This window comes from Tyto alba, unplaced genomic scaffold, assembly GCF_018691265.1.
Source record: "Tyto alba isolate M040663 unplaced genomic scaffold, T.alba_DEE_v4.0 Super-Scaffold_100000100052, whole genome shotgun sequence".
NCBI lineage: Eukaryota > Metazoa > Chordata > Aves > Strigiformes > Tytonidae > Tyto > Tyto alba.
In genome coordinates this window covers 86,127-112,405 of record NW_024881264.1, presented here as the reverse complement: position 1 = coordinate 112,405, position 26,279 = coordinate 86,127, and the positions used below count along the sequence as shown (strand labels likewise).

The following is a 26,279-nucleotide window of genomic DNA, read 5'->3' as shown; positions in this document are numbered from 1 at the left end:
ATATGTATTTTATATATATATATGTATATGATAGCCATCCTTTCCCCCCAGTGGGGAAACAGAGGAGACACGCTTCCAAGTTCCGTTCAGTTTTTAACTTAAAATGAGCTGCATCTTGCCACAAACTACACAGCTGTTTAATTAATTAGGTGATAGTTTCTCATGGGCATATACTTTGCTAGGGAGGTTATTGTGCATAGGCTTCTTTTGATTAGAGTGCGTGGTAAAAAAAAGTTAGGCTTTGCTGGTGTGGCGTTGTTTCCCTCGCGTGGGGAGAACATACTTAAATCTGTAGGAGAGAGTCACCAAAAACCCAGGCCTGTTGCCCATGTTGCAGATGTCCCCGCAGTTCAGCTTGTCAGGTTGCTGTTTGTAAAAGTATGTTTCAGCATTCGGGATTGAACAGCTGTCTGGCCAGGGTGCTGGGCAGCCTGCCCTGGGGGACCCTGCTTGAGCAGGGGGGCTGGGCCGGGTGACCTCCAGAGATTCTGGAAGGCCTTTGTCTTCAGTGTGATGCTGTGATTCTGGAATCTGTGATGCGAGGGGCAAGCGGTGAGATGTCACTGGGGGGTGGCGCGCTGGAGGTGTCCTGCTGACTACGGTCTCCCTCTGCCAGGAAGGCTGCGTGTGTGTTCTGTGCTGAGGCACTCAGCACCTACGTCCGTCTGTCCAGGTACACCAAGCGGTGTGAAAAAGAGCATCATTTCAGAACTGACGTCGGGAGCTTTTGCAAACTCTGCCGCGTTAGGCAGGGACTGCACCCCTTGGATGACAGCGGAGTTTTGTCAGGGAATAGCCACAGGAGGTAGCTGGGTAAACTGGCTCTAGCGTCAAGTTCTGGGGTGGTTTGGCTTGTTTTTTCATTTAAAGGGAAGTCAAAGCTGTGGGCTGCATCAGCTCCGGGATCTTCTCTGCTGGGGGTTGTTGGGCTAGAGAGCTGAAACTCTTTCTTCTTCTCACCTGCTGCTGTAGATTCGTGCTTATGGAGCAGCCGCACAGACTCTGCAGGAGAATCTGTAGGCTGCGCTTGAGTGAGATAAGCCTGATTGTAGAATTCCGAGGCAGACGGTCTCCGATATGCTCGTGGCCTTTTAGAGTAAAACTCCTGTTTTGGTCTGAGTGGAGAGGTGATACCCCGGTGGGTCACGCTGCCACGCGGAGGGACTTTGACAGGCTGGAGAAATGGGCTGACGGGAACCTCAGGCAGTTCAACAAGGGGAAAGGCCAAGTCCTGCACCTGGGGAGGAACAACCCCATGCACCAGCATGTGTTGGGGGCTGCCCAGCTGGAAAGAGGCTTGGCAGAGAGACCCTGGGAGCCTGCTGGGCACCAAGCTGACCGTGAGGCAGAAGTGGCCCCCGTGCAGAGAAGGCTCTTGGTGTCCTGGGCTGCGTAAGGCGGAGCTTTGCCAGCGGGTGGAGGGAGGTGAGGGCTTTTGACTCTCTGGAGCCCCCGGATGCAGTGCAAAAGGCTGTCCCGCTGTTTACTTTGAAACGCTGACAAGCACCAAAAAGCAAATGCAGCAAAACTGCTGCAAAGAAGTTGTCCCAGTTGGAACTTGATCTGTGCTAGCTGTGAATGCTGGCAGAGTGGTCAGGCTGGCTGGCTGCAGCAGCGTCCTGCGATACTGGCTTTGCCATTGGCAACGCTTTTTTCAACGTGTTGACTTGTGCTTAGTGCAGGCCCCTGACTTACACTTCCTGCCTTTCCCACACTGCTTGGTTTTGCGCTGGCAGAAGATACTGGACATATTCTCAACCCAAGTGCTTGTGACTGGACATGTAGTGGATTCCAGTGCACAGGCTTCAGAGCATGAACTTTCTTACGGTGCCATTTTCAATAGCGCAGAGAACTTGCAGAACGTAGTAACTTGAAGTAGTTTGCATTCCCATGTGTATGGAATATCTCTTGTTTAGCCACCTATTTAACCCTGTAAATCAGTTCAGCTCTCAAGTTTTGCCACCAGCACCTCTGTTTTGACATAGTGAAATACGAACTCCTTGTGGAGCACCTGTAGAAGTGTGGACACCGTCTGAAGGGCCTAGAAATTTCTGTAGTAGACTGCAGGGATGTGATGAGGGCAGGCAGTAGGAAGGAAGGGACTGGAATAAGGAATACGAGGATCTCAGAACAGGAAAATATCAGTGTTTTAAAGTGCTGTATTCTGTTTCCATCGTAAGTGTATGGGAAACTACTTTCTGAATGATGAACTGTGGAAGTCTGTATTGCTTGCAATGTGAAATACGATTTTTCTCAGCTCGCATCTTATTAGCCTATGTGAGCAGACGTGAACTCAGGGTATTGGGTTTTTTCCTGTTATTTATCTTGTCCATACGTCTGTGTCACTTTTTGTTTGTGATCCCACAGGCATCAGAGAAGGGAAAGGATTCTCGCTTTGCTCTGCTGTGAGATTGAAAACTGTCCCGAGTGCCGCTTTTTTAAGGGAAAGAACTACAGGTGATGTACAGGAGATGATTCGCTGCATCCCGATGGAACTTGTGTCAATCTCAAAAATAGTTAGGGCTGACGTGGGTCATTTTTTTTTTTTTTTTTCTTTACAGTGAAGAGTGCGAGACCTGATGGCTCGGGTAACGAGCAGTCTGCTGCAGTTTCCCGAGGTGACTGTTCAGGCACTTGGGGAAGATGAGACAACCCTAGATTCTGTGCTGAGCGGGAAGTTTTCTGGAGGTGAGCATTTTCCTTTAAATTTGGTCTTGGTGCAAAGATGTTATTGCCTGGAGGTTACCTGAAGCACCGGGGCACCGTAGCAACTGTGTCAGGTTGGTGCTGTTAAGATGAGTCGGGTTTGCCGAGAACAGAAAGGATGTTTTAACTATTAAACGTGTTCATATTAAAACGTTAGTGTAGCTCAGCTTTGAAACTACAGCAGCCTGCACCCATCTTGTGCCATCAGAACAATTTCCGTAAGCGTTGCTGGGTCGGTGGCCCTCCTCAAATTCTAATTCAGTAAGAGGCAGTTTTCCAAAAAGTAATAGTGTTGTTTGGGGCCGTATTGATTTGTACCAGCTCAATCTCTGTGACCGTCACATGCCGAAATGTTACAGAGGCAAACCCCCCTGGTTTTACTTTTCTAGTGTGAATAAAAACAGAAGGAGGGGGAGAAGGCTGTTGAGCGCTGCATCCGTATTTCCCAAGAATCTGACAGGACGCAGATGAGTACCCAGTGAGAGTTGCTGAAAGTGGCTGAGCAGATTAGGTCATTGACTTTCTAGGTGATCTGAAAGTAGAGCTGGGTGCCTGCCCGGATGCCTGGGCTTCTGTTTAGACCAGCTAGAGTCCACCTGCCTGACTGGAAGTGCAGTGGTTGAGTTGAGTTACTCCTTGCTTTGAGTTTGAGGAAGTTCAGTGAAACAGCACGTGTTAAATTCTTCCTGTGCTCAGCACGTGTAACAGTTTGAAGTTTACTCATGTGGTGCCCATTTTAAGATAAATTCTTGCTGAAGTCTAAATCCCTGCCCAAAGTAGGCATGTGGCAAGTAAAATGAATACACTAGAAACGAATTGGTTTAGATTTGCTCTACTCAAAGTAGGCTTTAGGACTTGTATTCCCCTATGTATTTAGAAGGATTCTAGCAAAACCTAGCTGAATATGGTAAACAGACTAGAGATCAATATCTCGTAATCTTTATCCCAAACAATCAGAACTCTTCAGTGCGGGAGTGACAAGTACAAATGCAAAATAACAAAGGTGTTAATTTTCAGATACATTCCTTGAGGATTTCAACGGGTGGCTTTAACTACTTGACCGGAATCGGGCGGGTTGGTCTTCCTCTGCTCGGTACTTTTACTGAAGGAAAGGGCGGTGACTGTGACTTCTCGGCAGTTTTCAGTCTTCTGCTGGACCTTTGCTTAAGTCCTCTTGCGTTTCTCTTCCAGGGAGCCATGGCCTGGCGTGGCAGGCGTGTGGTCCTCAACTCCGAGGTGGTGAGCTCTGTGACAGGAGCGCGGCTCTCTGCGTACCGTTTCCAGGGAGCAAATAAACAGCCTCCCACTGTGCGTGTGGTAAAGGAGTTTTCCTGGCAGAAGAGAACTGGGCTGCTGGTTGGCTTGGAAGAAGCAGAGGGAAGCGTTCTCTGTCTGTACGACCTTGGAATATCAAGAGTGGTTAAAGGCGTGGCTCTTCCAGGAAGGGTACGTGCTTTTTAATTGGAGAAACGAAGCTTTTATGTTGTTAGGTGCTGCACGATCCTGTTTCCGGAAAAGCTTTGGAGCGTCTCTTTGCAGGAGGTATTTTTTCTGTATTGCGTTAGCATTCTGTCGCTTCAGAGTATCCAGTCAAGGCAGCCTTGATCCTGGGCCTAACGGTACCATTATCTTTGGAGTTGACTGATCGTAAGGTAAGTTTTGTGGTTTTACTGCAGAGCACATAGTTACCTAACTCTCCGCTTCCACAAAAAAGGGCATTGAAAACTATGCTTTTTGGGGCAGAGTGAAAAGGGAAACCCCCCCAGTCTTTAAAGTCTCTGTAGCATACATTTCCTGAATGGTTTATTCTGTCAGAAATACTGTCTTTAACATATCTCAGAGGTCTGTAGTTGTGCTGTAAATGACTTAGACCCAGTCCCATGAGTCTCAGACAAGCAAGCCGGTGACTTCAGAGCAGAACAGATTCTTTCTGTTGCCTTAGGTTAGAAAAAAGAGCCTTTAGTAAGTTATCTGACAGACTGTTGAAAGATCAACTTTCCGTGTGTGGCCCTTGAACCTCTGATTATTGAAATTGTGTTTGTGTGGAGGGGATACAGTGTTGTGATGTTGCCAATTTTTTCTGTCTTGTATAAGCCCTGGGCTCAAATGATGTGATGACCCCTAGTCTCATTGTCTTAATGCAAACAAGAATCAGCGTAAGTTAATTGAACATCAAGGTGCATTCTGGTTTTATCCTCCCAGAATCTGCAACAAGTAAATACTTCTTTATTACCCAGCTTTCCGTAAAGTGATTTGGCTTGACTTGCTAGAACACGGGTGGCATTTTGCTTGTTTGTTTGTAATGCTACAGTGTGATTACTAGTAGTAAGCATTTGTACTGTGGTAATTTCAGAAGATAGGAGTTGGGTTGCCGCTCCACTGTGTTAGTTTGCCTATCACCTTGAGAAATCCCGGAGTTTCAGACGGAAGGGCATGCTGTGTGCTGACATCAGCATATAATCAGTAAGCAAATGACATTTGTGGAAAATGACATTGCTTTTTATAGTTTTATTTGTTAAATCTAAGTGAACTGGGAATAGGAGAAGGAAAGGTTAAGAAGGACCATGTCACCTACCGCCTCTGTGTCTACAGAAGTGACTTGAGGTCGAATGTAGTTCTCGGTTGTATTAGGGAGTTTTTCTATAGCACGAAGAAATGCCTCAGGAGAAAATGTGAAGAAACGTTGTGGGGGAAAAGTTGGCTGTTGTGTGATGAAGGTTGTGGATTTCGGAATAAAGTCACAGCTTATTTGAGTGTTTGCTCTTACACCCTAGTGCTCTGGATTATAAGCATGTTTGGTCTGTTGCTTTCATTTTGCTTCCTATCTTTTTGCGACTAGATGAGGCAGACGGGCATAGACAGGGCAGAGGTATTGCCAGTTGGACTGTTAGCTTTGAAGTTGTGAGTGTGGGAGTAAGGGTAAGCAAAACCAAGTAGATAAAACTTGTACTTGGCCACGGTCCATAGGTTTTGAATTTCTTCGGTAACTCGTACTTCCAAATTATAAGTTACGTCATACGCGTTTTGAGTCTGCTGGAATGTTTCTCTGGTCTTCACGCTGATGATCTTTAAACGTAAAATGCAGATCTGTTCTTAACATCACTTTCCACAGTACTAACAGTCGTTACTGTTTTAAGGCTTTAATGAGCACCTTTGTTTCTGGACTCTTTTCCACGTGGGTATATCTTCTGTGGACAGCTAAGCTGTAGAGTTTAACACTAGCTTAGAGTAACTGTGGTCCAAGGTGTGAAGCCCTTAGTGTTTTAATACAGGGTATTTATAGTGACCGTATAACTGCCTTCTAGAGTAAGAGTAGGTGTGTAGTCACTCAGAGAATTAAAAAAACAAACTCTCAGCTTCGACAGAATATTGGTGTAATTCTGTGTGTGTGTGTGTGAGCATCTCTCACTGCCCTCTGGATATACACGTGAAGCACAGCAGAAAACTCAGAGTGTCAGTGGAGTATTATTTGAATGGGATTCTTGGAAAAGCGAATCTGAATGTAAGGCATTAATTATCTAAAATTGGTTTATAATGGTTGCATGTTTCAGAACTATTGAACGGTATTTTGACAAATGTTCCTGGTCTATAGGCTTCTTCCGTAGTTGGAGTTAGCTTTTTATCCCACAAGCTGCTGTTCTTTTTGCTGCTGTTTTAGTCTGGCCTTTCAAATTTTTGTTCCCATTCACAAAAGTGCTGGTGTGCATGGAAAACTTTTTAGTTTATCTGGTTGTTACCTTTACCCTCCATGAGGACGAGCGTAAATTTTACTGAGCCAGTATCTCCCTTGAACACTGTGTAAAAATGTGTAATTCCCATGCAGATGGTGCGTCTACCATGCGACTTGACCGCTGCCTCGTGTGACTTACAGCCATGATTTATCGTAATACCTGTTTGGCAAAGGAGGCGTAGCCGGTGTCCCAGTGCCGATGGGCTGTGAGCAGTGGGAGAAGGCGATTTAGTTTTGTCTGTCTTCCTTCGGTCCCTTAATTACGGTCAAGTTTCTTGCATACGTCTGATTTTCTGTGTTTTCTTAGACTTAATTATTTCCAGGTAGCAAAGGGAGGTTGGTGAGCTGTAATAACAGAATGCGCCATGTGAGCGGAAGGTAATTCCGTTAAGTAACTGCGGGAGATCTAGTGAATGGGAAGAAGTACCAGGTGTTTGTAGAGGGCTTTATTTTATTATTTTTTCTTGATAAAATTGGATATTGTCTGTAAGCCTAATGATCCTGTATTTACCTTCTTGTTTCTGATGTGCTAATTCTGGTTTCACCTTCGAATGATTTCCGTTTAGCTTGTCAAGCAGCTTAAATACTGACTTGCACTCTCCCTGTAGGTAACTGCTGTAGAGCTCATAACTAATCACGGAGGCATCACCAGTGCGAGCGCTCGGCACCTACATCCGAGCCTGCAATGGCTCTTTGGCGTGGCAGCAGTGGCTACAGATGTTGGCCACCTACTTCTGGTTGACCTTTGCTTGGATAATTTATCTTGCAGTCAGAATGAAAGAGAAGCATCGGGTAAGCGTGCGCTTTTTAAACTTGAATTTAAAAGGAAGAAACCTGGTGTCTTTTTAACAAACAGTATGCGTGCCACTTTGCAGATACTCGTGTGCAGACATTGATGAGTGCTGATTACAGGTGGCAGTTTGACATCACCTAGTCCTGAACTGATGAAAAATGGGAGTGGCCCAGTGCTCCCGCTAATGCTGTAAACGCCCCCCTCCCACCACGATCCCCATGTCCCCGTGATTCTTGCCGGTGAGCTGTAGGGATTTCACCGTCTGAGTCGGTGCAGCTGCCTGGCAGGAAGTTGTGCCGGAGGTGCCCTATTTCTTGGGAACGTTGTTCTGCTTCTCTTAGCTGACTTGGGGCAGATCTTAAGCTTGCTTTTTGAAACAAATCCGACTTTCCAAAATTCATGCATGTGGGTGAATGAGATCTCCGGTTGGTGTATTCAGATGGCATACGCTGTTCCAGCTAATACAGCAGTGGCTTTGGGAGTTGATGGCACTTCAGATAGCTTCACCGTGAAGCCCCAACTCCTGATTTCCAAAGTCCAAGCCGAATTTGTCGCTGAAGGTTACGCTTTTACCTGGTTTTGCCATACGAGGGAGAATACCCGTCCGATCGGAGAGTTCTTATGTTCTCTGAATACACAGAAGACGGCAGTAGCAAAAGAAGCGTTGCATAAATGGGTATTTTGCCTGGGCTGGTAGAATTAGGTTACCCGTGTAGTCACGTCAGTGTTGAAAATGCAACGTGAATGGCATAACACATTCATTCCTTGTGTGGTTTTGTGTGTGTAGATCTGGAAGTTGCCAGTGGAATTCCTGTGGGAGTTCCAAAGAGAAGAAAAACTGTGGCCAGAGAAGGGAGACATCTCTGTTTTCAATTACAAAATCCTTCGGGAACAGCAGTATCAACCCTGAGCTACATAAGCAGAAGCAATCATCTCGTCGTGGGTTTTTCCGATGGCTACCTGTCACTGTGGAACATGAAAACGTTGAAGAGGGAGTAAGTAGGCCTTTACACTTGGCTGTGCCTGGCGGTGCACCGGTCTCCATGTTTTGCCTAAGGAAGGACGTTAATTACAAGAGAACTGTTTCCGGGACTGAAATTTTGCATGTAATCTTGGAAGAATGCTCAGAAATCCTCTTCTGACAGAGCTGTGAAGTCACACAAGGCCCGAGCGGACCGCCTTCTCCCCAGTGGACCGGGATTGTTTTCCTTACTGTGCCTGTGGATTGAGGCATTGTGGAAAGCGTGCTTCTTTGGGTTATGGCAAGCAGTTAGGACGTGATAGAGCTGATTTTTATCAGACAGTTTCTTCTTTCGGTGGCATTTGGTGAAACCAGGAAATGTGTGTATTTCGATGAAACAGATCTTAGAAATGCTTTTTCTGAAGAAGTTACTGCAATTAGGGCATGCATTGAAAGGCATAATTATGTTGCTAGTGTGATTTTGGTGGTGATATTCTTTAAAGTGTCCCGGATGATACTAGTGAGACATGAAGAATCAATAGCTGGTCTGTGCCTGAAAACATATTCTTTCTTACGTGTCAGCCTCGACCGAAACAGGGGAGTGAGCCATTCTGAGGCAGCAATGCACGTGAATGAGAGTTTGCGTGGAACACTTGGAGATGAGAATAAGGGACATGTGAACTCACGAGGAATAGAAAAATTAAGAGATGATTTTAAATCTGCCAGAGAGCAATCTCGCTCGAAATATTTGTCCAAATTCGGGTAGGGATTCACTTCAGCAAATCTGCAGTGCCTCTCCGGAAACTGTTGGATGCCTAAATAGACAGTGGAGGGATAATTAGACGGCAAGAAGCGACTGTGAAGGTACAGATAAGGTTCAGAAGTCTGGAAGAAAGGGGCTTTACGTAGTCCAAGTAAAGAAACGAGGAACTACTTCTGTTTGGCACTGGTTTACATTTGTTCAGAAGATACGCTGCGTTTTAAGTTCAATCTTGAAGTAGGCTACAGCAGCCAGAACAGTCATTTGCCTGGCAGCTGCAGTAATCGTCTGTGTTCCTCCCCCTCAGGCAGAGAAGGGCATAAACCCAGGCTGTTCCATTGGATGGACAGTAATTTCCTCACCCTTTGACAGTTGCATAAAAAGTAGTTGCTTCCTTGACTCACTTGTTTGAGAGGGAATTATGACCTCTGTACTTTGAGGATAAGCACAGAAGGTGCTCTTTTCTCAGGAGATGCTTCTAGCCCTCTACAAACTGTTAGGGCCAGTAGGATCACCTCTTAATTTCTTTTCTTTTCTTTTTCTTTTAAATTTCTTTAAACCTGTAGGGACCACTCTCAGCTTGCAGGAGGAAGGATTCCTGTCTATGCTGTCACTTTTCAAGAGCCTGAAAAGGATCCTCGCAACTGTTGCTACTTGTGGGCTGTTCAGTCTACCCAAGAAAGGTGAATAAACACTTACTATAAGCCACTGATTATTATTATTTTTTTTCAATATTTGTCCGCATACAGTTGATATATACGTGCATATATGTTTCGTTTGTTCAGCTGTGCAGACGATTCTCTCAGGTACGGAAGCCGTTAAGCTTATAATGCAACCTTGTCAGGATTTAGCAGAAGTGAAGAGGGACCTACTGGTTCCTGCCTCCCGAAAGGAGGCAAAGCAACAGCGGCTGTATTGTTGTGCTCGCTTTCTTAAACGCTTGCTTTGTTTCTTGATGACTGCTTCATGATTTCTTTGATATTCGCACCGTGGTATGAAACTGCCGCTGAAAGGAGCCGAGGCTGCAGACCTGGAACACTAAACGTGCCGCTACCGCAGCCTGCTGCCCCGGAAGGAGGGAGGTGACAGTATTGCCTGTCACCTCGTGCCAGCTTCAGCAGCCTCTGGAGCCTTCACGAGCCGGTTCAGCTCACCTGGCACAAAACGCTCACTGTTGAGCAGAGAGGGCGATGGTTTCCTGCCGGGCTAATGAATCAGATCAGAAGGTGGAAGGGTGCAGCGTATGCAAGAGAGGGACGGGAAGTTTGGTGGGGAGGGGAGGGGAGGGGAGAAAGAAAGACCTCTCTCTTTCAGCATCAGCAAGCTACTTGATCAGCCCAGCTGTCCAGAGAGTGTCAATCTTTTTGGGTGTGACTGTAAAGCAGTTTTGCTGGAGAACGCTTCACGGTGAAGAACCGTTTCCAAGAAACGTTAGTCCATACAGCATATTAAAGCTTTCAGACTGCATGGTTGGCATTTGTCCCCAAAGCTGTTAGTGCCAGCATTTCCTCCTTTGTGTTTTAGCCGCTAAATGTGACCGGTTGTCATGTTTTGGGCAGTGGGTTTTTCTTTTCAGCAAGAGCATGCTATTAAGAAGGCTTTGGTCTAGCTCTGATGAGGTGATGACAAGGACTATAAAGCAGCTTTGTAATCACATGTCATAATTTGTACCTTTTTCAGTGAAGGTGACGCTGTGAGTTTACATCTGTTGCAGTTACTATTTCATGAGAGAAAACGCCTGGCATCAGGACAGGTCATGTACGAGGTAAGACGTGCACGTATGTCAAAAGCTGAAAACAGTAATTTCCTCTTCGTGAGTAGCAGTTGAGTTGGCTGGGCTAATACTTGCCGTCAAAACTCAGAGCTGACTAAAAAAAAAATGTTTTGCCGAGTCTTCTTGGGCGTGGCCTTTGTCCGTACTTCTTGAGAACAAGTCATACAACTTCACACTGCAGTGTCGTGTGTTCCAACTAGATTCGTCTGCAAAGAGCCCATATACATGCAACTCCCGAAGAGGCAGCAGCTTTTCCAAATAAAATTCTTCTTAACTGAAGATGTGAGTAGCACCAGATTTCACCTCAGAGAGCTGAGGTCCTTCAGCAGCCTTTAAGAATGGGTCTACTAGAAATTCTGCTTGGCACCGTTTTTAAAAAAGCACACCAAAGGATTGAATAATGTTGTTGTGTTTGTGACCTGAGAAAGCTGTGGTGTAATTACTGTAAGACTTCCTGACCCTCTGCAGACTGTCCAATCAGTAGTACATTCACAGGCTTCCAGCAGGTGTCAGGCACCAGTCTCTGGGTTTGAGATATTTTACTCCCTCTGCTTCCCTGTGCTGAGTGCTGTGGAAGATTGAAACAGGAACCAATCTCGGGAGGGAGTTGAAGAAGGAACTAAACAGCTGGAGCCTCCGGGGAGAAAAGATGGGTTCTTCAGCTCGCTTCCAGATGAGCCGTGTAGCTTCGTACTGAGACCTGATGATACCTACTGCCCCCCAAAACAACTCCCAAGCCCCCCTCCCCAAACCCCAAAGATGCATTAAGCCAGGCCCTGTGCTCGACGGTGGACACTTTCAGTCTCAGAATACTTCCTTGTAGTCAGAGATTGGTCAGTACCACATGGCTCTCTGCCTATATGACTGGCTGAGTCAAGATCCTTGTCCATCTTCCATGGCAGAAAGTGTAAGAGTTGTTCCCGATTGCCAGGCCAAGTTTGAGTAAACAAAGAGGAAGCTAGCGTTGACCCTCGTTCATTGAATAGAATTCAGAGGAAGTTGAAAGACTTGTGTCTACTACAGCAGTGCTTTACTTTCCAGGAATCAGACTTGAGGCTATGAGACAGTGCAACTGACTTCTTACCATGGTAAAAAGTCACAAATAGGAGTTTTGGAACATGTGGCACTGTAGTTTTGTAAATAAGCATCAGAGTTGTGTCTCCACTGCCTTCAGGGCTGGTTTAAGCCTGTGCTCAAGCAATTAATGTAACGGAATGTTGAAGTTATGCTTACAAAGATCATTTTTATGCCATCTCGGGAGTTGGTAAATCTAGTGCCCCCAGGCGTGGCCATGCAGCACATCTTGGCCCTTGTCCTACACAGTGCCTGCGGCTGGACAGAGTATAGAGGCTCTGCTTTCATATCCGAGTCTGACCAGCGCATCTCGTTTGAAAACTGTCCTTGTAGTTTACTGGTCCACAAAGTAATTACTTAACACCTTCCATACAGCGGAGTTGCTCAGCTTAGATTTGCTTGCCCCAGTGGAAAATGTAAAATACAGTGGTTTGCTTCAGAAGGTGTCTCAGGCAGGAACTGGTATCTTCTTTCCCTTCCCCTCTGCCCCAACTCTGTGGCTGTTCATAGATGAATAAGAGAGGAAATTGATAGCCGTTCAAATTAATCTCCAAAAGGCTTATGGAGTTTGAGGACTTTATCTGATGCAACGGTCTTTTGGAATGATGGACTTCTCATTCTGGACAACATCATTTATTATAAACTGGTTTTAGTGATCGTTCCTTCTGTAATGAAAACGGGATCGGTTGCTTGGGCTTCATGCTAGTTTTTCAAAGAGGTGGTTTTGGCTTCTCTACTCTGCACGTGTCTGGTGGTGTCTGTTATTGCAGAAGTTACTTGATAAAATAGAATGAACTGTGCGTGCTTCAGAGCATAATTCAGCATTTTTCTTTTCAGTAATGAAAGACCCTTTTTTTTTTTTTTTTTTAAAGCCAGCCTTGATACTTATTAGTAGTATTTCCTAGAACGGTTAAGAGGAGGTTTGTCTCTTCTCAGATTAGGTGATTTAGGTGTATCATATCAAATCCTATGGGAGTGTACTGTGTCGTACCAGTTCATTTTAGAGCTCTGAAAGTTTAGGAAACTTCGGTAGAGTGTGGTACAATTGATTGTTGTGTTGGTTTTTCCTTGGTGGTAGTATTTTGTGTGTTAGGTGGGAGGGGGTGTTGGTGAGTTGTTTTTTTGTTTTTGTTTTTGTTTTTGTTTTAAATTGTAGAGCTGCTATTTGTCAATACACACAATGATGTGTTGCATGGTAGACAGCCTGAACAAATTCTGTATTTGGAAAGACAGTATTTCAATTAATGCTTCCCTAGGAAAAGGTGGTATCAGAGGTTCAGCACAATCCTGCTGGGGTTTCGGTATATCTCAAAGTAGTTTGCTGGCTCTGTAGTAATTCATGATCCTAAACGCCTTGGCCGCGTGCCTCCCACATCCTCTCTGCTTCCCCTTTTGCTGGTGGCCGTGCTTGATGAAGGAACCGGGGGATATTTCACCCATTAGTGTGACAAGATTAGAGGAGGAGCTGGTAAAAGCTTATGTGGTTTGAAAGGAGACGGTTACTCGGTAAGAAGTCCTCACAGCTACTACAGAGGGATGTGTTTTCGCTCTGGTGGTGTGCCAGTAGATAACACCTCTTGACAGAGCTTCAGCTGCTGTAGTGCCAAGACTTCTCTAACATCCTCAGTCCTGTAATCAAGAGCAAAGAGCTTTGCATGCGTATGTATCGCCTGATTTCAGATACCTCTTTGTAGATCTGTCCTCCGGTTTGTAAAGAAACCCTGGTGTTGCAAGGATTTCTGCAAAACATGATTAGAACCGAATAATGATAGGGGAATGCTAAATTTTGAAAACGTGCAAAGCCTTTACAGCCAAAGATACCCCTTAGGATTTGACGCTTGATTCTCTTGCGTGCCAGATGTTGTTTCTGTTTGCCATCAGAAAGAAGCTCATGGGAAATACACAGTATAAGGTGCATATTATGTTACATTCTGGTACATAGATTCTTTCATATTTAGGAATAAGGCATGTTTTTACGCCAAAGTGACCTTTTGTCTCTCCTTTTTTCCCCAGGGTTTGGAATACTGTGACGAAAGGTTCAGTTTAGATCTCACGTGTGGAGTCTTTCCCTGGAGAGGGCCGACCGGCAATACCAAATTTCTGAGCTGCCAGACTGTAGAAAAATTTCCCAAGCCGGTTGACGGAGAGGATAGCGTTAATGAAGGTTTGTTCTGATGTCCGTGCTTGGTTATTCTAAAAAAGTAGTTTGGGAATCTAAGCAGTGAATGTTGTTCTGTACCCACAGAAAGTCAGAAAGTCTTGAGTATCTGTAGAGACGAGCTTGTTGGGCTTATTTAAATAGACAAAAGGGTTGCTTGAGTTTTGTGGGACTTCCTTAAGGGGGAAATTGGGGTTTATTTTGTGCTTGCTGACATGCTATAGCACTGTATAGTAGGGCCATCTCTGCAACGTTTGTCAGTCATTTTATTCCTCCAGCTGTCTTCTTGGAAAAAGAAGATCATTCTCTGCGTTGCTTAGGAATGTGATCTGAATATTTTTTTTTTTCCCTGTTCACACCTATGTCTGTATCTGCACCCAGCTGGCGGCCACTCACAAGTGGTGTTCCCCAGGCCTCAGCATTGGGGCCAGTTCTGTTTAAGATCTGTATCAGCGATCTGGATGAGGGGATCGAGTGCACTTGGGTCACAACAACCCCACGCAACGCTACAGGCTTGGGGCAGAGTGGCTGGAGAGCTGCCCAGCGGGAAAGGACCTGGGGGTGTCGGTCGGCAGCCGGCTGAATGTGAGCCAGAGGTGTGCCCAGGTGGCCAAGGCGGCCAAGAGCATCCTGGCTTGTATCAGCAATAGTGTGGCCAGCAGGACTGGGGCAGTGACCGTCCCCCGGTACGCAGCCCCGGTGAGGCCGCACCTTGAAGTTGAAGGTTCTGGAGAACAAGTCTTAGGAGGAGCGACTGAGGGAGCAGGGGTTGTTTAGCCAGGAGAAAAGGAGGCTGAGGGGAGAGCTTGTCGCTCTCTACAGCTACTTGAAAGGAGGTGGGAGCAGGGTCGGGGTTGGTCTCTTCTCCCAGGTGTCATGGATGGGTATACTAACACGGTAATAGTTTGGCAGCAAATTGAGATTTATTAATGAGTAGCAGCACTTAATCATTAACCACTTGAATGATTTACAAAATAATTCAGTAAAATACGTTATGATTAAAATAGTGACTTAACTGTACAGATTCAAAAATGACAAGAATCGCAATGACTTACTGTGTGGTATCCTAAATCTATCTCTCCATCTCTCTATCTCTCTCTCTCTATCTCTCTCTCTCTCTATCTGTCTATCTATCTGTCTGTCTATCTGTCTGTCTGTCTATCGATCTATCTACGTATCTATCTATCTATCTAAGTACATATGTTTATTCATAAACACAAGATGTACAAACACACAGACAGACAAAAATATTTGGATCCAGTGAAATATGTATGTACCCACACTCGTAAAAACAGCTGTGTATACCCAAACACATAGATAAGTAGAGAGGCGGGTGAAGAAAAGCTAGCCTACGGTTAAAATTTCCCTCTTCTCAAGCTTAGAGCAAATACTTGCAAAGCATCATCATTCCTCAACAGCCAATAACTGAGACCCGAGGGGGGCGACTTTGCCCAGCCCATCATTGGCTTCGACAGCAGACGGTGCCTCGAGGAGTTGATAGCTGAGAGGCGTCCCAACTCAGGGGAGATGCTGGTCACAGGCCCACTGCGATCCAGGAGAAGAGCTCAGAGGGTCTCACCTGGGGTCACTGTTTATGGGCTCCAGGATAACTGACTTTCGTTAGGGACTTTTCCACTCTGGCCCAGCTCCCGTGATGAGCTATTTGGGTGTTTTCCACCAGTTGCGCAGGCCCAGAACTTGCTGGATGCGCAGTGCTGTTATTGCCCTCCCTCGGCCACTTGCCAGGTACAGAGGTACTAGTCTGTCAGGAGGTGATGGACTGTTACTCCTGCTCCCAGGTGATAGGGAGAGCAGGATCCAGGATGCAGCGGTAGCTTTCCTTGACCATGTACACAGTTAAAACTCTTATGGTGTCTTTCATTATCTTGCAGTAATTAAATATACCTCTCTGGGTTTACAAATCCAGTTACGCTCTGACCATATCTTCGAGCCTGCTGCAGTGATAACTTGCATAGCCGTTTGTTTTGACTGCGTTAGTCACCTTCCCCCGCTTCTTACGGGCCTTGACTTCTGTCTGGTGTCACAAAGACACTTGCATGACCTTTCTAGGCTATTTCTGCTGATTGTCTTTGACTTAGTCCTGAAGCGGCAACTTCCGTGTCTTTTGTGATGCCATCCTCGAGCAACGGTGTGTCAAAATCTAATCAAAGCACCTTTGGATTTTCTCCACTTGTGCCATGTTTCTGAGAGGAGTGCCTTCTAAAAACCTGTTGGAAACAAAAAAGAACACCACTCCCCCAACACCCCCAAGAAAACCAAAAAAAACCCAAACGGCAACAAAAAAACCCCTTTCTGCCTCCTTTTTCTGAAGTATGAGGCATGGAAAAAATACCTGTAACTTTTGTTTCTGTATTTGTTTTGTGTGATAATTGTGTTCTTTCGGTGCGGACATGCAGGAGAGGAGCTGTTCTGAAAATGTGTGGTTGAGACAAAGCTGGAAATTAGTAATGCTGGCTAAGTGATACAAGTGTATACGATGACTATTTGTGTGCTTTCTAAAAGAAGCAGTGTCTGTGTTCCTAGCATATTTTTTTTTTGCTCAGCTGTTCATCTAGCTAAATGTCTTGTTCAACTCTTAATGCGTGGAAAACTTAATAAGCTACTAATTATGTATCTGATTTGGCTTGGAACGGATACAATCCGAACAAGAAAAAGGGGCAGGATGCCTGGAACCTGTCACAGAGGTGTTTGCTACTCCGTGAATTGTTTTTCTTATTCTTAGTCAGTGTTGTTTTTGCATGAGTGGTAGAACAGAATTAAACCAAACTAGGAAGCGGTGCTTTAAAAATATCGGATACGGCATGTTTTCTACAAATAAGAAACAACGTCTTGTCTTTTACAGTAATATCTCCTGAGACCAGTGTATCAGTCTTCAGCTGGCAAGTGAATACGTATGGTGAGGGAAAGCCATCTACTTACTTGGGTGTATTTGACATTAACCGCTGGTATCACGCTCAAATGCCAGATTCACTGAGGTAGATTTTTCTTAGCTTCTTTTCAGTGTCCCCCCAGATAATTCATCTGAAAGTTGGCATTTAGCTTATGCACTTGTTTTCTTTAAGGCCGGAAGAACTCCTTCACGACTGCCCCTATTTTGCGCTGTGGTCACTGGATACTGGACTAAGTATGACTTCTCCAAGCCTCGTTTTGGATATTCGAGTACGTGAGCAGAGTCTCTGTCGCGGAGTGCCTCCTTCCTATCCACCACCTGATCAGTTTTTTAATCCAAGCTCCTATAATTTTGGTAGGTATTTCACTGCTTTTTATAGTGATAAGCTCAAACTGAGGTCAGATGACATGAAATAGTTCTCTTGTTCTCTGTCACTCGAAAACCAAACCCAAACCCCCAAACCCCCAGCTCCCACAAACCCAACTCAAATTACGTTGCACTAAGGTGGGATTTAAAATTGTGAAACACATCCGAGAGTGTGCTGAGTTTTGGGGTTTGGTGCTTTTATGATAGAGCCTGCGAAGAGGTGATGGTTATAAAATGAAATGACTTTGAACTGAAGCTCAAAGCACAGCACCTCGATTGCGCTAGAGATGAAAGTTCTAGACGCAGTAATTATTTTTTTAAAAAGTCTGTAAGTGATCTGGTGAGGAAGATGGGCACTGAGATCTGTCTTTCCAGATACTGCTGTTTAAAAACTGTAAACTGGTCATAACGTAACTGTGAGCGTATGGAAGCTTGTCAAATGTTGGTTGTTTCTGCAGATGGTACGTGCTTGCTGAACTCCGGAGTTGTCCATATGACTTGCACCAGCTTCCAGAAGGAGGTGATCATTTACCGAATCTTTATTGAGAATGTGAAGAGATGGACCTTTTCCAAGTTTTCTCCTGCACTGCTTTCACTGTCAGAGATGGGTTTATGCTCGTCCTGCCCATCCACACGCATAATTGCAGTTGTACCCTGCCAGTTTTATGCAAATGAGAATGTTTTCAGTCTGCTCTTGGAACTGTAAAGTGAGCACTGCCTCCTGATGAAGCGCGATCCGAGACTGAACGTCTAGAAGGGAATACAACGTTGCTCTAGGAGCAAGAACAAAAGCGTTCCTAAGAAGAAAGCTGTTTCTTCTCTATTACCCTTCAGTCGCACTGCCTGTGTAGTCTTGAGTTAGGGTTTTGATCCCTGGTCTGCTTGAAAAAGGAGGACAGAATGGAGAAAGTGAAAAACTGTGTTTGAGAAGTATTTGAGAAGAAATTTTTTTTTTTTTTTTCCCGACCCTGGCCAAATTCTAACTTCCAAGCCAGGGCACAGCTTGTGGCAAATAATTTTGAATTAAGTTTCAGCTCACTACGTATTGCCAACATAAATCAGCCTCTGCACAGAGAGGCTTATAAAGGCTCATGCAAAGCGTGATTTGAAGTTGTGTGTTAGTTTTAGCTTGTACAGAAAGTAATTTGTGTCAGTGTTCAGGGAAAAAGAAAGGCCCGTGTTTTGACAGAGAAGGGAGAAAATACTTAAGCATTGCAAGGGCCAATATTTTGTTTTACAGGATTTTTTTTTAGAAACTGTAACTGCTAGTTTGGCTGCCGTCCTTACGACTCTACGTAGTAATGCTTACTCGGATTGCTAACGCAAAGCATATTGCTGATGTGAGCTTCCCGAGAGTCTAAGTGAACAATTATCCTATTTCTCTTAGTGGTTAGCCAGACCCTTAGTGACTGAATAATACTGCTGTCTTAATCTGTAGTTTTTGATTGACGTTTCAGACCTTGAATTTTTTGAAGAAATCTGGTCCTTTAATACGTGAAGCCATTCATGATAGCTGCAAGAGGTGTCTTGCAGCTGGCTGTCTGTCTCCCAGGCCAGCTGATGTCCAGCCACCCAGTTTGGGTCAGGTGTCTGCCTATGAGGGAATCAAGGGGGAAATACATCCATCTTGCCTGACAGGGCTGTAGAGGCTACAAGACGTGGTAACCTGATGTTCCCATTATTTGCGAGTTGCACTGAGCTGCAGGTGTTGGCTTTAGTCAGCAGAAGTGATAGTACTCTTAGATCCAAACTAGGGAGTTTGACGGGGAACAGCCCTGATAGGCCTGTCTCTAGAGACCCGTCTATAAATTCTGTGCCACAGATACGCGCAAGGAAGCGTGCAGGCCGTGCTGGTCATGCGCAACACAAAGCATCTTTGCCTCAGACCCCCCGTGGCCCCCGTCGGTGTCTCCGAGCGTTGGGCTCAGTGCAGCAGCTGACGACGGGGGGGTCTCACTGGGATGCGAGCTGTTGCAAACATCAGCTGGCTGCACCAGACATGATCACCTGCTCCCAAGGAAGTGGGCTGTGGTAAACAATTACTGCTGCCAGCTCCAGTACAGCCGGCACGTCGTCCCGTAACTTCATGAATGACTTGCTGCTGTTCTGTGCAGTGCACTCGCTGTAATTAGTTAACTGCTTTACGCTTTTTATTCATCAGAATGATCGCCATCCTCGCTTCAGAGAGGGGGCATGTGCCAGAAAGTCTGAATTACGCCCATATCGGAAGATCCTTCCTAGAGTTCAAAGGCAGCTGGCTGCAGAGAGAGCCAGGCCTTACCATTTGCCTTCGTCGGCCTTAAGAGGAGGTAATTTTTAGCGCGGGGAATACAGCGGTCAAGAAACGCTCACTTTGATAACACAAGGCTGATAGGTTTTCCCTTGTGCTTTACAGTTGCGAGACCAAAGCCAGTATCAAGAGCAAGAAAACCAGCCAATTCAGGATATCTGGATATCATAGCAACTTTCATGAGTAATGTGTTATCCAGAATTGGAGCAGCATGGGCAGGAAATGAGCAGAAAACCTTTTCCTCACGATATGATAGGTAAGCAGCCTTTTCACAAAGTTCAGTTTTGAGCTACGTGTGTGGAGAGGAATAGCGAAAAATCCATTTGGATTATGTTAGTATTCTGGAAGGAAGGTGTACCTGAATAAACTTTGATTGGCTTTTTTGTAATCAGTTCATCCAAAGTAATATTTGGAGAGAGAGTTTTTCGGCTATGATAATCTTATTTAGGCCAAGACCTATACTGACACGATGGTAAATGTGTTTTCAAGAATTTAAGACAGCTGAAACTAGAACTGTGGCTGCCACCAAGCTCTCGGTGTACTGCTTTTGAGACACTTGGTTATGTGGCCAAACAGGGATCTTTGACCGCTTCCTGCCCAGTGTCTGCTTCGTTTCTGCCTTTCCTTCTTAACATCGGGCGGAATTGTAACGAGCGGAAAAGAGGCTGGTGGTTGTCAGATGATTTTCCTTCAGGGGCGATGGTCAAATAAACCTGAATTCCGGTATGTTTGGACTTCAGGGGAGTGAAAGTCAGTTACCTTTCCCTGTTTGTTCTAGTGCTAGAGTTGCAGAGCCACCAGCCGTACCTCGTCCTCTCCCTGAGGCAGAGTTGCGCAGTGCGGTTGTTGGGACACTGGTCACAAGATTTTCACAAAAATCTTCCAGGTATAGTAGATCTAGAGAGTGAATATTTCAAAATGGTGTTGCTTTTCTTATGTCTGTGTATATGTATGTGTGTGTGTGCGTGTGTGTATATACTTTCTGTGTTTGCAAAGTGCTCTGTTTGCATTTAGTTTTGTATCTGGTAAAGAAAAGGGCAATTTAAGGACACAACTCGGTGGAGAATTTGAAGTGGTCCCAGCATTGAAATGCAGGTGAATTTCTCTTTGACGTGAGAATTACATCCCTTGGTCAACTTAAAATGGGATTTCTCTTCCCTAAGAGGCAGTGATTTAGGAAATCAAGCTTGAAATGTACAGAAGTAACTAAGAAAAAAGGAAAAGGCGGTAACTTGTGCGTGGACCTGATACATCCCCCCAACAGTGAGGGCTCACCTCTATTTCTCGTTCCTTGAATGTCTTTCTTACATCTCATCTCAAGATTTCTTGAACGCCGCGTGATTTTCTTCCTTAGTTTATTTATGTTCATATTTTAAATTGGGTATCTTAACAGGTTGCTGGGTTTGGTGGATCGTCCTGTCCCTTCATGTTCTGCAGCACAGGGTGGTAGCTGGCAGTCACCATTGTTACAAAAGAATTCTTCAAGAGCACCAGAGTTCAATTTGCTACAGACTCCTCTTGTGGTTAAGGTTTGTATTTGGAAAAACAGTAAGAACCGACCAAACAAATGGCCTGTAAACTTTGTTTAAAATGAAACCACCAAAATGTTTGACACAAACACTGCTGGATTCAAATTGTGTCAAATTTTCAGAGCATGTGGGGTGGTTGTACATACAGTCCTTTTGGAAGCAGGAAGTTGGGAAAAGCCTTGAAGAGGGCAAGTTTAGTTCTAAGCTAATTGCAGTAGGCACGTTGTCCCATAACTTCATGAACTGTGCAGAACAAAGGAAGTTAAAATTGGGCTTTTCAATATGCTTAGACCCTTAAAGATGCAGTTTGTGGCTTAACCATCTCGTTATGCAAGCGCTCAGCAGCTCTGCACAGTTTGACTTGCATAGCCACCAGCAAGAACGTGCATGCTTCAGTTTCTTAATCCGGTGAAGTGAGTGACAGCTAAGTGATGTCCGTTAAGGGATGTCAGTCTCTGTCCAACTCAGTGATGGCTTTTGGCAGCAATTGTACTGGTTAATTGTTTGCGCTAAACTGTGTGTCCATTCAGTGCCTTCAAACTCTTCTCCTGTAAGGAAGTAACAACATTTGACCTGTCTTCTTGGTGCGGGTCTCTTTGCCTTTGCCTGCCTGAACAAAGTAGTTGTGATCTCTCTGAATGACAGCCTTTTTCTTCTCATTGAATATCGTCCCTCTCATTGAGCTAGTTTCCTTCTCCCCCTTTCAAACCCTTTCCATACTGTAAATTCTTCTTCCGAGCCGAGGTAAGAAGACCTGGATGCTTCTAGGTGAAGATGTGTAGGTATTTGTACAGCAGCCCCTTAATTTGGTGTAGCGCGCGGATGGATTCATCAGTGAAGCAATAAGCTCTCGCTGTTGCTTTGCTGATTGCCATTTTGCATGGCAGTGTGTTCAGTGGCAGTAGCTGGGGTAACATTTGAAGTGGTACGCCTTTTAGAGAGCAGAGTAGGAATTGCAAAAATTACTGGGAAGGGAGAGAACAATGCAGAAATCAAGACGCCATATCCTTGTTTCCTCAGGAAATTAATTTGAAAAATCACATTTTAGTTGGTGTTGGTGGGAAAAACCAACCAACCAACCAACCAACCAACCAACCAACATACCAAAAGAAAACCAAAAATCCACAAGATCCTGGGGGGTTTTATCGTTAAGATTTTCATACCTTTGGAGAAAGAGCAGTGCAGAGGTTAACTTTGTCCTCCCTGCCTCTGCAACCTCAGTCTGTAATTGAAACTAATGCTTTGGAGAAGTGGAGTCTTCCGTTTTGAAGGTACGAATTGGTTTTCAATTAAATATTTTTCTTTCTTTTCATAGAAAGCTGAAGTTTTGGCCACATCTGCTTCTGGTTTTCCCGGCTTTACTCCTCAGTCTATTCTCAGATCCAGCGTTCGCAGCACACCCCAGGCAACTCCCTCTGCGTTTCCAGGAGAATCAGTTACTCCTCCTCCCAGAGCAAACAAACACAGAGTGTCTTTCAAGGAAGGGAACTCAGATGAGAAATGGACTGTTGGGGTAAGCTGGGCTGTAGTTAGTGGATTTTACAGTCAAAGGCTTTCTAGTCTGTTATTTGGTTTAGAATTTTGGACAGTTTGCCAGAACTCCTTATATTGAGACCTGGACCTGCGATCAAGAATGGCAGGCTTGAATTTGGTCCAAAAAGGTTCCGCTAGACCTTCTGTAACATCACCCGTCGGCAGGCAGATATTCAAAATGCATGTCGGTGTCCTTGGCGGTTTCGCTCAAGCGTTGTTAGGAGCTGTGGTTGTTCCAAATTGCTAGCTCAGCTTCCCGCGATGCCTTTTCAAGCGGTGGTATGGCAGGAAGGTGAGGAATACAGCTCGAGCCATTGTTTGGGCTTGTTAAGGTTTGTGCATCTGAAAGCAGCAGAAGTCATGAGCTGCATTTACTTTTGATCTCTCTTTCTGCGAGGCTGAGTTTGCTTAACTTACGGTAAAAACAGACTCGGGATGAAGAGAGCTGGTCTGTCGCCTGTTCTCTAGCCCCAAAGTTCTGGGGTTTGCTTCTTGCCTCGCACCGGGCGTAGCATTCATACTGCTGTCAAACGAAGTTGGTCCACCTGCTAGTTGCCCCCTTCTACTCGGCCTTTGGTCCCGTCGGTTGGATTCCCTGACCCAGCTCGTTAGGCAGTTGCGGAAGGACCGTGCCAAGACCAGGGGCAGAACAGGGCCGTGTGCTCGTGTCTACATGTCGGAGCTCTCCGCAGGGTACAAACAAGTTGTCAGGATCTGGTTTTGTTACACCTCTTACTGCCTGTTGTAAGGGGTTCCTCAAAGGTAACAAGAGGCGTATCGGAATAAGGTTCTGCTGAGTGCCAGAACTGTTTTAACTGACAGTTGTCGGTTCTGTTACTGATCTAGTCTGCCTTCCACTTTGCTAAAATTACCGGGTGAAGTTGGCGTGTGCTGATGGGTAGAACTTGCTGCTGTTCTGTGCAGTGCACTCGCTGTAATTAGTTAACTGCTTTACGCTTTTTATTCATCAGAATGATCGCCATCCTCGCTTCAGAGAGGGGGCATGTGCCAGAAAGTCTGAATTACACCCATATCGGAAGATCCTTCCTAGAGTTCAAAGGCAGCTGGCTGCAGAGAGAGCCAGGCCTTACCATTTGCCTTCGTCGGCCTTAAGAGGAGGTAATTTTTAGCGCGGGGAATACAGCGGTCAAGAAACGCTCACTTTGATAACACAAGGCTGATAGGTTTTCCCTTGTGCTTTACAGTTGCGAGACCAAAGCCAGTATCAAGAGCAAGAAAACCAGCCAATTCAGGATATCTGGATATCATAGCAACTTTCATGAGTAATGTGTTATCCAGAATTGGAGCAGCATGGGCAGGAAATGAGCAGAAAACCATTTCCTCACGATATGATAGGTAAGCAGCCTTTTCACAAAGTTCAGTTTTGAGCTACGTGTGTGGAGAGGAATAGCGAAAAATCCATTTGGATTATGTTAGTATTCTGGAAGGAAGGTGTACCTGAATAAACTTTGATTGGCTTTTTTGTAATCAGTTCATCCAAAGTAATATTTGGAGAGAGAGTTTTTCAGCTATGATAATCTTATTTAGGCCAAGACCTATACTGACACGATGGTAAATGTGTTTTCAAGAATTTAAGACAGCTGAAACTAGAACTGTGGTTGCCACCAAGCTCTCGGTGTACTGCTTTTGAGACACTTGGTTATGTGGCCAAACAGGGATCTTTGACTGCTTCCTGCCCAGTGTCTGCTTCGTTTCTGCCTTTCCTTCTTAACATCGGGCGGAATTGTAACGAGCGGAAAAGAGGCTGGTGGTTGTCAGATGATTTTCCTTCAGGGGCGATGGTCAAATAAACCTGAATTCTGGTATGTTTGGACTTCAGGGGAGTGAAAGTCAGTTACCTTTCCCTGTTTGTTCTAGTGCTAGAGTTGCAGAGCCACCAGCCGTACCTCGTCCTCTCCCTGAGGCAGAGTTGCGCAGTGCGGTTGTTGGGACACTGGTCACAAGATTTTCACAAAAATCTTCCAGGTATAGTAGATCTAGAGAGTGAATATTTCAAAATGGTGTTGCTTTTCTTATGTCTGTGTATATGTATGTGTGTGTGTGCGTGTGTATATACTTTCTGTGTTTGCAAAGTGCTCTGTTTGCATTTAGTTTTGTATCTGGTAAAGAAAAGGGCAATTTAAGGACACAACTCGGTGGAGAATTTGAAGTGGTCCCAGCATTGAAATGCAGGTGAATTTCTCTTTGACGTGAGAATTACATCCCTTGGTCAACTTAAAATGGGATTTCTCTTCCCTAAGAGGCAGTGATTTAGGAAATCAAGCTTGAAATGTACAGAAGTAACTAAGAAAAAAGGAAAAGGCGGTAACTTGTGCGTGGACCTGATACATCCCCCCAACAGTGAGGGCTCACCTCTATTTCTCGTTCCTTGAATGTCTTTCTTACATCTCATCTCAAGATTTCTTGAACGCCGCGTGATTTTCTTCCTTAGTTTATTTATGTTCATATTTTAAATTGGGTATCTTAACAGGTTGCTGGGTTTGGTGGATCGTCCTGTCCCTTCATGTTCTGCAGCACAGGGTGGTAGCTGGCAGTCACCATTGTTACAAAAGAATTCTTCAAGAGCACCAGAGTTCAATTTGCTACAGACTCCTCTTGTGGTTAAGGTTTGTATTTGGAAAAACAGTAAGAACCGACCAAACAAATGGCCTGTAAACTTTGTTTAAAATGAAACCACCAAAATGTTTGACACAAACACTGCTGGATTCAAACTGTGTCAAATTTTCAGAGCATGTGGGGTGGTTGTACATACAGTCCTTTTGGAAGCAGGAAGTTGGGAAAAGCCTTGAAGAGGGCAAGTTTAGTTCTAAGCTAATTGCAGTAGGCACGTTGTCCCATAACTTCATGAACTGTGCAGAACAAAGGAAGTTAAAATTGGGCTTTTCAATATGCTTAGACCCTTAAAGATGCAGTTTGTGGCTTAACCATCTCGTTATGCAAGCGCTCAGCAGCTCTGCACAGTTTGACTTGCATAGCCACCAGCAAGAACGTGCATGCTTCAGTTTCTTAATCCGGTGAAGTGAGTGACAGCTAAGTGATGTCCGTTAAGGGATGTCAGTCTCTGTCCAACTCAGTGATGGCTTTTGGCAGCAATTGTACTGGTTAATTGTTTGCGCTAAACTGTGTGTCCATTCAGTGCCTTCAAACTCTTCTCCTGTAAGGAAGTAACAACATTTGACCTGTCTTCTTGGTGCGGGTCTCTTTGCCTTTGCCTGCCTGAACAAAGTAGTTGTGATCTCTCTGAATGACAGCCTTTTTCTTCTCATTGAATATTGTCCCTCTCATTGAGCTAGTTTCCTTCTCCCCCTTTCAAACCCTTTCCATACTGTAAATTCTTCTTCCGAGCCGAGGTAAGAAGACCTGGATGCTTCTAGGTGAAGATGTGTAGGTATTTGTACAGCAGCCCCTTAATTTGGTGTAGCGCGCGGATGGATTCATCAGTGAAGCAATAAGCTCTCGCTGTTGCTTTGCTGATTGCCATTTTGCATGGCAGTGTGTTCAGTGGCAGTAGCTGGGGTAACATTTGAAGTGGTACGCCTTTTAGAGAGCAGAGTAGGAATTGCAAAAATTACTGGGAAGGGAGAGAACAATGCAGAAATCAAGACGCCATATCCTTGTTTCCTCAGGAAATTAATTTGAAAAATCACATTTTAGTTGGTGTTGGTGGGAAAAA

General features: G+C 45.0%; 1 pseudogene; it reads left to right on the top strand.

Moving 5' to 3' along the window:
• Positions 1-3,173: 3,173 nt before the first annotated feature.
• The window catches only part of LOC122154324, a 52,725-nt pseudogene continuing 29,619 nt past the window's right edge, over positions 3,174-26,279 (top strand).